This window comes from Diuraphis noxia, unplaced genomic scaffold (genome assembly GCF_037042655.1).
Source record: "Diuraphis noxia isolate RWA-SAM2 unplaced genomic scaffold, SU_Dnox_SAM2 contig0003, whole genome shotgun sequence".
Lineage (NCBI taxonomy): Eukaryota > Metazoa > Arthropoda > Insecta > Hemiptera > Aphididae > Diuraphis > Diuraphis noxia.
The window spans coordinates 41,751,594-41,765,059 of NW_028301713.1; the positions used below are offsets into that span (position 1 = coordinate 41,751,594).

General features: G+C 31.9%; 1 pseudogene; it reads left to right on the forward strand.

Annotated features, from left to right (window-relative positions):
• LOC149057377 (uncharacterized) overlaps nucleotides 1–13,023 on the forward strand; it is a 133,237-nt pseudogene extending 120,214 nt beyond the window's left edge.
• The last annotated feature ends 443 nt before the right edge of the window (nucleotides 13,024–13,466 follow it).

The window sequence follows — 13,466 nt, forward strand, 5'->3', positions numbered from 1 at the left end:
TACATATCTTGTACACATACCTATAAACGCTATTACGGATTGCTGTATAGCTTTCGTCTATACCTAACACATTTTATCGAGGTTCATCACGTAGTACTAGAAATGCGTATATTACGTGCTGTACGGCAGCGATTCGACTGGAAATTCTATTATTAAATTTGATAATAGCGTAATATATTATAATGTGTTATAATAGACATCATGTTCAAATCTCATAATCGCGCATAGTGTTCTAGTGGTGCACACGCGGTCCTCCTCCTGCAGCGCTGCGACATTTCTCGATCGCATCTTTTGTGTACTTGAAAAATATTTACACCAGAATATAATATTATATAATAATAAATTATTCGTATTGTATTATTATATTATACACGTGACGTTCATATTATAATATTATATAATATACACTGCATATATTACGTACGCTTAACCGGACTCGTTCAATATAATGTGTATATATACAGCGTGATTCAACAAATATACACTTAACCCAATTTTTTTCCTATAATAATGAATTTATTCATATTCTAATACATACCATTTAAGGAGTATGCGCTCTGATATAAGCTTTTTTTTTATTTCAAAAGAGAACTGATATTTTTTACTGCAAGTTATCAGACAGTTGATCTTTTGAATATATTTTGATGTAGGTATCTCTTAAATCAAAAATCAAAATGCTAACCAGTGTAAAGTTCCTTAAAAGGGTTTTACAAAAATATGAAAAATATATAATATTGGAACAAGTATTTATTAGAGCTAGTATAAGTACCCCGACAATTTTTACAAATTAAAATATGTAGATACACCAGATTAATATTGATATTACTACTCAATTTTCAAACCATCACAGACTATATTTAAAAAATTCAAAGGAAATAAGGGCGATTTTCATTTGAAATAAAAAATTGGTTTCGCCAGTAGACAATTTATAAATGATAAAAAATTAATAAAAACAGAATTTGAATATAAGGTATTTAAGCGCTTATAGTTAGTTAAAAATTTCGAAAATCATAATTCGACTAAATTATATAAACTCATTGTGAGAGAAACATTGGGGTGAGCATGGTTAGTAAATCACCCTGTAGATAAGTAGATGATGCTATGCACGAAATTCTTATACTTTATCGCCTTATGATGTGTACAATAGAGACTTATGTACATTTTATGCTCGAGCCATCGACGTATTGGCGTTAATAATAACGAATAACGATGCATACATCGCGTGACACCCTCCGCCGCCCTTTTCGGTTCGATAAACTATATTATACACGATGTGTAAACAGCACACACCGTTCGTCTTTATATCCATTATATATATTATATTATACTTGATGAGATCGTTCCGCGGATTTTATCACTTATGGGCGAGTGGCACACGTGATGGTGATGATAATAATAATATATATATTACGTATACGGTACTATATGTATATAATATATACGAGCCCAATATAATAGTATGCGTAGATGAAGTGGTTTTTCGGTCGTCGACATCATACAATGGGACGTGTTTTTCTTGTCACTCGCTGAACACACACACACACACGCGCGTCAGACGCATACACAACGAAGACTCGTATAGTATAATATAATAATAATATGAGCATCACCGCGACCTAGAGGAATGATAATCCGACGGATTTTCGCTCTCTCGTGAGAAACGCGCCTTTTGTAATAATGTAGTGTGTGTGTGTGTGTGAGTATAATATACGCTCGTTGCACCTCGCCGGCACGCTGTCCGATGTCGTCGTGAATTTCTCAACGTGTATGCAACGATATAGATAGTACGTATATAATGTGCTTCTGCTGCAGTATTATGATAAAATTTACAGTCATACAGGGCGGTCTTGGCGATGAGGTGCGTTTTTCGCTCTCCGCGGTTCGCGATCAGACTGTACAATAATATTGCATCTATATGTCCGGGAAAACACCCAATGCAGTTGTTTAAACACTACGGTTCATTTTTTCCCGAAATCCAGGTGGATCCGCTGTACGTCTACACCCAAGATGATATTATGTGTGGACGGTTGTACTGCACCAGCTGTAGTGCACCTGTTAGGTACATAATTGAAAACGAAGACTTGTATTGTGCGGATATAACATAACGCGTTAATAATGTTTTTAAAACGAGTTTTCCAATAGAATAACAATACATCGGCCTGAAAACAATACTATCAATATTTATTATAATACTATGCTTCAGCGTCATCGAAAATTGTAATATTTGTATTTTGCGGTGCCAAATTATACTACACCTCTATAAGTACTAATAACTATGGTACATGCATTTTAATAAAATACTTTTAAAATTTCATCATAAATGTCGAGAGAGATTAGTGGTGGCAAATTGGATCCAATTCGTACTTTTAGTAGGTAAAAATAGAAAATTATTTTTTAAATGATTGAGAAACATCAAAAAAATTATGAATATTTAAATTATTTACACTATTTAAATTATTGTTTGGTAACCTTGGTTATTTTGAAAAGTACAGGAAATTTTCTACCCTCAAAACACAAACAAGGCCCAATTTTTAAACAGAAGCCATTAAACACAAAAATATAACTAAAATTGTAAAATAAATACATTTATTGATCTGCAGTGGCGTAATTTGGCTATGTTTGTGTGTGGGGGGGGGGGGGATAAAATGTTTTAACATTTTACCTATACCCCCCCCCCCCATTAAAAAAAAATCAAAAGTATTTATTATATAAGCACCTTTCAGAATTCAGAGCAATATATGTATGTACACATGAGACAAAATAATCTGATAATCGTCGAGCGTCGTCGATCCACGATAAAATAATACTTTACTGCTCGGGGTTTATTTTTGTACCACTACACAATGCATAAACAAACTCAAAACATACACAAAACATATTGCAATAGTGATACTTATAAACTTGCGTGGCTGCATTTAAAACGAACTAAGTACGAAGTATTTATGTACAGCTAGCATAAAGGATTTGTTTTTTTTTGTATTATTTCTATAAAGTATAAAATATAGACTATTTATAATAATATTAATTCGTCGAGGTATTTGATTTCAATATATATATATATATATATATATATATATATATATATATATATATATATAATAATAATAATATTATTAGATAAAGAAGTACATAGGTTAATGTAGTTAACCAGTCTTAAAAAAAAAAGGTCAGGGGGGGATACGACACCAAAATCCCCCCCCCCGTAATTACGCCACTGTTGATCTGTTCAAGACCTTAAATAACAAAATCAATTTCTTATTTTAATACTATGATCTGACAACGTACTATAATATAATTATACATTTTTTTTTAAATTGAAATTTGCAAATTTTAAGTGGAAATTTATATTCATATAATTTGTACATTTTAACAAAATATATAATAAATACATATAGGTCATATAGGTATGAATAAATACACTGTGACAAATCGGTCAATTGGGATAAGTTTTTTTGAGAAAAAATATGTTATCATTGCTTTGTAACAATTCGACAAAAATTAACTTAACATATCATAAAAATTGAAAACTGTCTAGTACCAGATGTATGTCTAGCGGCGATAAAAACATAAATATATAGTAGTAGGTATAGTATATAATAATATGTCTGTAATATAATACATGAATATGAAATAATATTAATAATAGTTGTCCTTCACACTAAAATGTATACAATAATTATTATTATGATGACTGTTTTCGTCGGAGCAAACTAATTGTTTTATGGTTTATGAGGATGTTTGCGGACGTTATTCATTTGTTTTCTTCCTCTGACGTCTAACCTCTACATCACGATCCAACAAATTTGTGTATTGTGTTCAGCAAAATACAGTACCGACCGTAATTTGGTAGCATTAATATTAAAGTAAATTAATCTAGTGCAAAACTTAAAATTAAGAACCTTATATCTGTGTTTGAAATTTGGATTTTTTACGATATTTAAATTTTTAATCAAGTACCTACGTAAAATATTGCAATTTTAAAATGCTCAAATTTCATTTAAAATTTAAATTTATTAAAAAACTTAACTTTAAGATTGATAATTAGTCAATACTCAATTCACTTTAATAATAAAGCTAACGACACATAGTTGGTCATCCCGAACTTAAATTTACCTTAAACTTAAACTTAAAGATAGTGTTGAGGTATAAAGATGCACAAATGATTATACAAAAGCTACTTAAATACTATAGTATTATACTATCATATATGTATATGGAATGGTAGGGAGAGTTATATTATGTTGTTGAGTAGATCGATGGTGACAGTAAATTTGATTGAGGTGGAAATAGATTACAGGGATCCTGCTGGTCATGTAATTCAAGTGATCGAGAAACCTAACCTAACCTAACCTTGAAAAAGGGATAATTGTGTAATTGTGTGAATAGGATGAGATTGCACTTTTGATGACCTGATTAGCGCGTTTGTTTCAAATAATGTTGGAGTAACCTGCAAGGATCTAGAATAATATTTTTCTGAAGTTGTTATTTTAAAGATTATATTATTTTCAATGTGGAAACTGATATTTGAACTCTGAAATGTTATGGGAATATTTAATACTGTTGATTGCACTGCAGAGAGTCACTAAAAATTATCTTTGAGGTTATCACATTTACTTATTGTGCTTCTTTGTATGGATTGTAGATAAAGTTTTATTGAATGAAACAAAAACAAATTGGTTACAAGAAAATAATATATAAGCAATAGAAATTTTAACGCTTCTAAGTATAATTTCTCGTGGATAATATAAATACATACGAAATATCTATTTACAGATTGTGTGAGATACAACATTATTTGTTTAAATGCGCGTGTTTTAATTTACTATGCGCTGAACCTCTTGAAACATACGTGAGCCTTCAGATATATTATGTAGGAAATACGCTTGAGACAGGTTTTTTTGTATGCACACATTCCCATAAGCAACCAATGACGTTTTGTTTGTCTGGTTATGTACCCATACAACACACTCGAACACCAAACAGAACCCAATTACATTTTTTGAACGATCATTCTACAATCCTCCGCAAGTTTATTATAAACAAGTCAAAACATTGTACCTATACATATAAGTGTATAGACTTCAGTAAGAAATTCCGGAATAAATAATATTATCTTATGCGCGTTAAAAAACTGGAATGAAAAATGAAAAGTAACCTTAATATAGTTGACAACCCATCTACAACTCACATCTATTCAAATATACACAACTGTTTGTAGTATGGCAATCGAAATTGTACTGGGAAACGGGCAATTTTGATTTAATAAAAGTATTATAATGTCGATAATTGCACACGCGTCTTGCTCGACGAACACGAAGATTAAATAGTAACAAAAAATATTAAATACTAAGCAATAAATTAGTAATTCCAAATAATACTCTGAAGGTATATCCTCGTGTATAATATCAGACGAGTATAATATAAACATTTATATATACTTACAATTGAATCTAAAGGGTACCTATTACTTACATTAAATGGATCACTATCAGTACCTAACACCTATATATATTTAGACGTGCGCTGCAGACTTTGTCTTCTGGGAGGGGGGTGGACATTAAAAAGGTCTAAACCAATTACCAAAGACTCTTGTACTAATGACTACTAGTGTAGTTAAATATTAAATTGTACATTTTATAAAGTAGGTACCCTAATTATTTTATTTAATATGCAAATATAAAAATAATCTGGCATAGAATAGATATCAGGTATCTATTAATTTATTAAAAAGAAAAAGCCAGAGACCGCAAGAGGGACCTACCCCCACCCCCATCGCGCATCCCTATGCCTATATACGGTATAATAATAATTATATGTATCAATTGACCCACTTCTGTCGCTTACTTCAGTTTATATAAGCATATACAAATATAATATATATATTTATATACAATATACAATCACGCACCGCATGTGTACAGAATACTGATATCTTAGGGAATTTTCAACATAATCGTTGTATACAAGCATATAATATAATATACTATCATCAAAGTCTAATTACATACATATCATTAAATTATATTGGTGGTGCCTATAATTGTAGAACGCCGGAAGTTTACACGCGGTATATTCGACGACGACGGAGAACCGCCTGCAATATACAGCGAGTCAACAGCGTGTACGATATAATAATGTAGCGAGACTTTCCGTGATCCCTTGGCGGGTGTATGCGCAGGGTGTATAATAATAATAATATTATATATTTTCCGTCGAGGTTTTCGCTATTGATCCACGCGGTGGCTGGCGACCGCAGCGCGTATACTTATAATATATAGGTACGGATATATATATATAGATATATATAATCGCACGCAGCTCTTTCGTATATACACCGCCGCCTCTTATTCTTATATATTCTCGTTTTCTTCTTCTTTGCAGTTACCGCACCTAACGCTGAGTATATATATATATAAGATGATATATTGTTATATATATAACGTGTATATAATATATATATATATATACGTAGTGTAATCTCGCCGGCTTCGGCACCGTTTTTTCCCGGACCAATCAAGTGGAAAAACCACGCCCATCGCGCACAAAGGTGCAGTTTTCTTCGCTGTTTTCATATTTTCTTTTCCCACTCATACATATATACAACACGCATACACACGTACGCACACACACATATATATTCATTTTTACATAATAATTCTATATATACATCCTGTCGAGCCCAGCTTACGCGTGGTCCAAGTTTGTAAATATATTAGGTACAATATAATAACGCGTACCTATCCCTATACATGTATTGAACGTGAGATAAAAATCCGTATAATATATAGGGTTAGACCCAATACAGACAGATTGCGCATAATATATATATATATATATATATATATATATATAGACATTCTATATTATATATACTCTTAACTTATAGGTAGTATATGATTTAAGTATAGTATATATAACATCATATAGGGGTTGTTATATGTAACACCTTATGTAGGATTCTGTTTGACGTGGGTACGTTTGGAACAGATCAATTCGCCCACATTAAGCGGTCGCTATTTAAAATAAAACGATATACTGATTAAGTAATATGACATGGGCACTATAAATGAAATTACTGATTGAACATTTAGGTAATAAATATGACGTACACTGTCATCATGTAAATCAGCGTTTCTTAAACTGTGTTCCACGGAACCCTGGGGTTTCATACGTAATGGTATAAGTAATTTTTTTTCAAGAAAATTACTTTAAATTATCCATTATGGAAAAAATACTTGTATATAGAATAATAATGTATAAGCCATTTGAAATAATCTATCAGCTAACTTTATATTCAATAATCTATACTTCTATACTTAATATTATAATTTATTTCCAAATAATTCTAAAAAAAGTTAAAAAGCTAAAAAAGTAGGGGTTCCACGACAAAAGTGGACATCAAAAAGGGTTCCACGGATAAAAAAGTTTAAGAAACGCTGATGTAAACGGTTCGCGTTGTCTGTCTTGTAAGTTGTAGGTTCACAAGCAGAGTTGCCGCATTTGAATTATAACAAACCCGGAGGCAAGGCAATAAGCGAAATATAATTTTATTTTATTAATATATAATTACATACATAGGCGCCGACTCCGCGGGGGCAAAGGGGGCGATCGCCCCCATACATTGATTTAACGGGGGCAAAAGTAATATTTCGCCCCTGTGCCCCGTTGTGTACAATAATAATTATTTGGTTAAAATACCAGATTATAACATGAAAATATTCATTAGAACATCGACGATTGTATATTTGTATATTACCTAAATATGATCTATAAATACTATAGATCGCTCGACGCTCACTACTATTTGGTTTTATATTTTGTCTAAAAATACATCTGTCATTTCAATTTTTCCCGAAATATAGAGACGGAACTGATTTTATTATCATTCTAGTATATAAACTAAAAATTTTCAATTCAAATAATATTATTTATAAATTATAATCAAATATATTTATAGCACCCTAGAGGAGTATTAAAATAGAGTTAAGGGACAATTTGGTAATTACTCCTCCCGGTAAGCAAACTACAGCATACTATAGAATTTTTTTTCACTTAATAGAAGAGTTTGTCCCCGCGCTTATATCTAAAAGTCGGCGCCTCTGATTACATATACATACTTTTTTTTACTAGAGACTTAAATCGTAACAATAATGATTATTATGTTATTAATTATTACTATTATTGTATATTTTTTATTTAAATTAAAAATCATTCATGAAATTTTTGTCGCACATTTCAATAATTGTTCAGGATTCTTCAGAAAGTGCAAAAATTCTTAACAATTCATATATCGTATTATAATTTAATTTGATACAGAGTTTTGATTTCACCATTTCTACTGACAGATGATTTCTTCCATGATGCTAAAAATTGAATCACAAAATGTGTGCCAAAAGATATACAATATATACAAGCCTATGTATAAGATGAATATTTTCGTTGTATGAAGATGAAAATTAAAACTTCCATAATGTTAAGACGCTATAGCTACCACGACCGATAGTACTCCCATAATTTCACAATAAAACAGCCAGAGATTAAGGTTTTTTGATGATCTTTATTACTTTATGTACATACAGTTTTATCTTTATAACGACGTACGGCTAAACTCTATTTCCGTCTTTGAAATACACCGCGCAATCTTAAACTTTAATAAAATCAAAAAATAAGAAGTGTCCACATCAATCAAACATATATATATATATATATAATATATATATATATATAACGCCCACGTTGGGCGGTTTTTTTAACCTAATTTACTATAGCTGCGCACTGGAATAGGACTAGGCAATTTTACACATCACATTAACCGGTACCCACATTTTAGTCGGAATCCAATATTGTATATGATATGTGTCGGTATATATGGGCGAGATATTCGTATCGTCACCAGATACACGTGTACTTAATGCTTGATTTCAGAATATTCAGATATTAAATTTCGAACTAAATAATATCGTTAAAAAATCGATCATATTATGTGATATAGGTAGTTAAAGCAGGTATAGGTACATATTATACAGGGTGTCTTTTTTTTTTTCCTTTTGTTTCGAGAGCCAGAGAAGGAACCCCGTTAGCATTACTTCTCGTCTGACTCCCATCGTTTATTGATAACAATAACATCGACAATTATTAGTGGTGGGACAATCCCCCACTCACTAATATTACAACAACTTTTTTACAACAACATTTCTCATCGCCGCACCTCCGCAGCCTGGCGGACTCGCTCCTCTTCTTCTTTGAGTGAGAAGATGCGTTCGACCATTCCATAGAACAGTCGAAATGACTCCTCCGCGTACCTTAATAATACAGGGTGTCCTGATTTTTAATATTTTTTAGTTTCGAGAAAATTGCGAATTATTTAACACCGTAATGTTATCAAACATGTGACCCGCCGCGCCGCGCGCATTCCCATACAGCAGGCCGAATACTTTCCGGTTCCTAATAATTATATAATCAAATTTTATCTCTTCAAAACTAGAAAAAATATTAAAAATCAGGAAATTAATGAAAATAAAATTTTGAAACTTCAATATTTTTAGAAAAATAAACCCTAAAAAATGGCTATCTTTAATTTTTTTTGGAAATAATTAAACAAAAAAATATTATTTTTTTATTTTTTACAAAAACATTAAAATAATCTAAACAATGAAATAACTATAGATCTTATCCCTGCAAATCTTATTATAAAACAAGAATTTCGATATCTCCATTATTTCGTGAGATATCGCAATGGTTAAATCCTCGCGGGACACTGTGTAATATATATATATATATATTTGATTATGACATTCAGCCGATAAACCTTCGATATTATATATTATGTAAGAGGGTATGGCGATGTGAGTTATCCGAACTTAAGATTGTCGTTTAATAAAAATAAAATAGGCGACGTTTTTAAATCTGAACAAATGCGAAAATGTTAATGGAAAATACCTATTATTAAAAAAATTAAAAATACAAATATGAATATTTATAACGTTTTAAAATTGTTTTGAAGAATTTTTACTTTTAGCTGTTCATTTTTTTTTCTAATGTATTAAAAAAGATTTATTGTTGAACACGCAAAGTCGCGAGTTCAGAGTGGGGACCGCGATCACAGCGTCGGCTTTTGTCATAACCGGCATTTCGACGCCTACTCAGGAAAAATTTAATTAGAAAAATGGTTTTCATTCTCACTATTGTTATAGAGTACCTGCTGCAAAATTACACGAACGCAACGATGCAGGTACGAGTAAAATGTTATTGCACGCAGCAATAAACGCATAAACGTTATTATTTTTGTTAGCTATGAAAGGTTTTTACACCTTTCATGAAAGTTTTAATAAGAGAATAAACCAACTTTTACCTTAATAAATTAAAAAAACATTTTTTTTTTAGTGTATGCGATAATTTATGATAAACTTTATACACAATAAAAACATTCTTTGCACAAGTTTTAATTATTTCTCCATTTTAATATTCTGGTACCGACCTTAAATAATTTAAATACTCATTTCTTGATATTGTTACAAAAGTGTTGCTATATTGGTCTCATCTTGAAATACACTATTTTTTTTAAAAAGTCCACCCATATATAAATATATAAATATGTGTCTATATATTTAAGGAAGAAGTATTATATATATTTTAAATAGTATAGAGTAAAAAAAAATGAAATAATAACCCGTGGGCCATGGCTATTATGTGCGTATAAGAAAACATAAAAGTAAAAGATTTACGTGTCACACTATATAGATCAAGTAGTTTTGAAGAGTTAACTTGATGACCCGGACAGAGCTGACTCAAAAGATGAGATCCGGAGAGCAGAGTGAGACATCCTGCTTGCTGCCTGGTCGAACAGATGGAGTCGGGGCAGTGGCGTACTAACGGGGGGGGGGATAACCCCCCCACGAAGTTGATGGATGATTTAATTTATTATGAGAAAACTAAAATTTCTAGTACCTGTATATTAATTGTACTGTACTTAGGTATAACAAATTATCTGAATTTTCTCAAATTCTGAATTCTAAATATTATTAATAGTACAGCTAGTCAGCTTACATTATCTAATGTGGGTACCTACGGGATTATGAGTATTTCCACGAAGATATTGTAGATATGGACGTGGACGATCGGTGTAATTATTATGACAATCTTTTATCGTCGTCGTAAAACGTATTTTATTTTGTGCGATTAATCACCTATAGTGTGTTAGCCACTTTAGGGCCTAGCCACACTATGCGTTTTGGCGGGTCCGGGTAAAACGCATCCGGTAGACCGGAACAACAAACCATATAGTTTCTAATTATAGGTGCCACATTAGAACGTTTTTTCGGGACCGGTCGATTCCTGCTGCTGACCGACCGCAAAAATTTATTATTGATGTTTAAAATTTAACTCACCTCAATGTAAATGTGAGGCGTTCTTCGGCACATATAGGATTACGAAATGTTGTGGTAGTTTTCGTTATGTGAGGCCGTACATTTTCCAATAACTCATCAAAACTCGAGACTGACATTCGATAGTATTCAAAAAATTTTTCCGGGTAACGCCTTATATTCTCAAAAAAATTTTCAAATTGTTCACTATTTTCTCGATCATTATTCATTGGATGCACCCAGTACCTCCGTCCTACAGGTTCGTCTAACAAACCGAATGCCTCAGCTACAGCAACAACTTTAACCCTTTACCGATTCATTCTTCAATATAACTTTTAAGCTATATTACATATGATTAAATATAAATTAATGTATTTTAAAAGTGTAAAGCTTACGAAATTAAAATATAATATAATATAAATTACTTACTTGTAAAATAATATCAAATTGTTTTGATTTAAAATTAAGCAGTGTCTGAATAATATCAATATTTCTCTAAGTATTCAATAATTATAGTTAAATCTTAAATGAGATGTTAAGTATCAAATGAATCATACGTCAGTCCTATACAAGCGTTTGAACTGTTGTGGTTCATGAAAAAATGAAAAAAAAATGGTGGGAGAAGGCTGTTTTGGCAGGAACAAAACCGCATAGTGTGGCAAAGTGAATACCGTCCGGTCAAAACGCATCCGATTTACCCGGACCCGCCAAAACGCATAGTGTGGCTAGGCCCTTAAACGTTAAAACGTTTGAAATCATACTTGAGGAATTCCACGGGGGAAAATCGTCTAAATGGATTGGCTCTGGCTCATCTAAGTATTCACAGAAAAATACCAATAAAAAGTAGTGAAGTGGTCGATATTTTTTCAGAAAAAAATAGAAAATTAATGTTCTAAAAAATATAAGTATCTAAATTATTTATTATTATTATTATTATTATTATTATTATTATATAATTAATTTTTTTTTTTATATACATATGGTTAAGTAGTAATTACATATTTATTAATTATCACATGTCAATGAAAAATAATATCACGAATAAAAATTAGTAATCTATTTAAATATACGATATGTTTTGTTATGTTCAGGTGTCACGTCATCTAATATGTTAATTAAAAAATTAACCCCCCCCTCAAAGTTCAGGTCCAAGTACGCCACTGATTCGGGGCATTAGAGGAGCCTGGACGCGCTCGATTCTTCCGGACCTGCTAAGATGGACGAGAAGGTGTCCCAAAGACCTCACGTTTCATGTAACGCAGGCTCTTACGGGACACGGGTGTTTCAGGTACTACCTACCCCGGATGAAGCACGCCCCTGATGCGGCTTGCCTGTACTGCCAACATCCGGAGGACACTGCGGAACACACGATCTTTGATTGAGCTTACTGGGATCCGCTTCGGCTGCCAGTGAAGATGTTTGTTGGTAACCGAAATATAACTCCGGGTGACGTACATGATTTGTTGTGTGGCGAGAACGGCCGGCTACAGGCTGCCTCCCAACGAGCCACTTAGTCCTTTTATGACATGGTTGACAACATTAATTTAAGCTGCAAGGAACATGATGAAAGGATAGCTGAGACCGAACGAAAAGCGAATGCAGTGGCAGTCGCTCCAACTGACTGAGCTCACAAAGATGCACTTGACAGCGGGCCGCGATTACCGACGAACTTTATTATTTATCGTATCGCATTGTATTGTATTGTATTGTATCTATTGTATTAATATTTTTATTTTTGAGGTGAAGCAACCATAATTAGTTATATGTTAAGTGTATGTATTAGCGTTTTTACTAAACATTAATAAACGATGGCAGCAGAGGAGTAGTAGTGTTCATACAGATCCTACTCTTCTGTCGGTTTAAATGGAAAAAAAAAAAAGTAATTTTGAAGACCAACATTCTTAATGTTAACGTTTTTTTAAGTGTATAATATATATATAAGTAATACAAGCTTTATATAAATGGGTTAAATTAAGATATTATTAGATTAAAATGTTTAAGTAAATAAAGCTATAAACCTATATCTATACAATGAATAATATATTTAGCCATTTTAAGTGCATATATACAAATACAATACAGTATATGTCGATATGACGTATT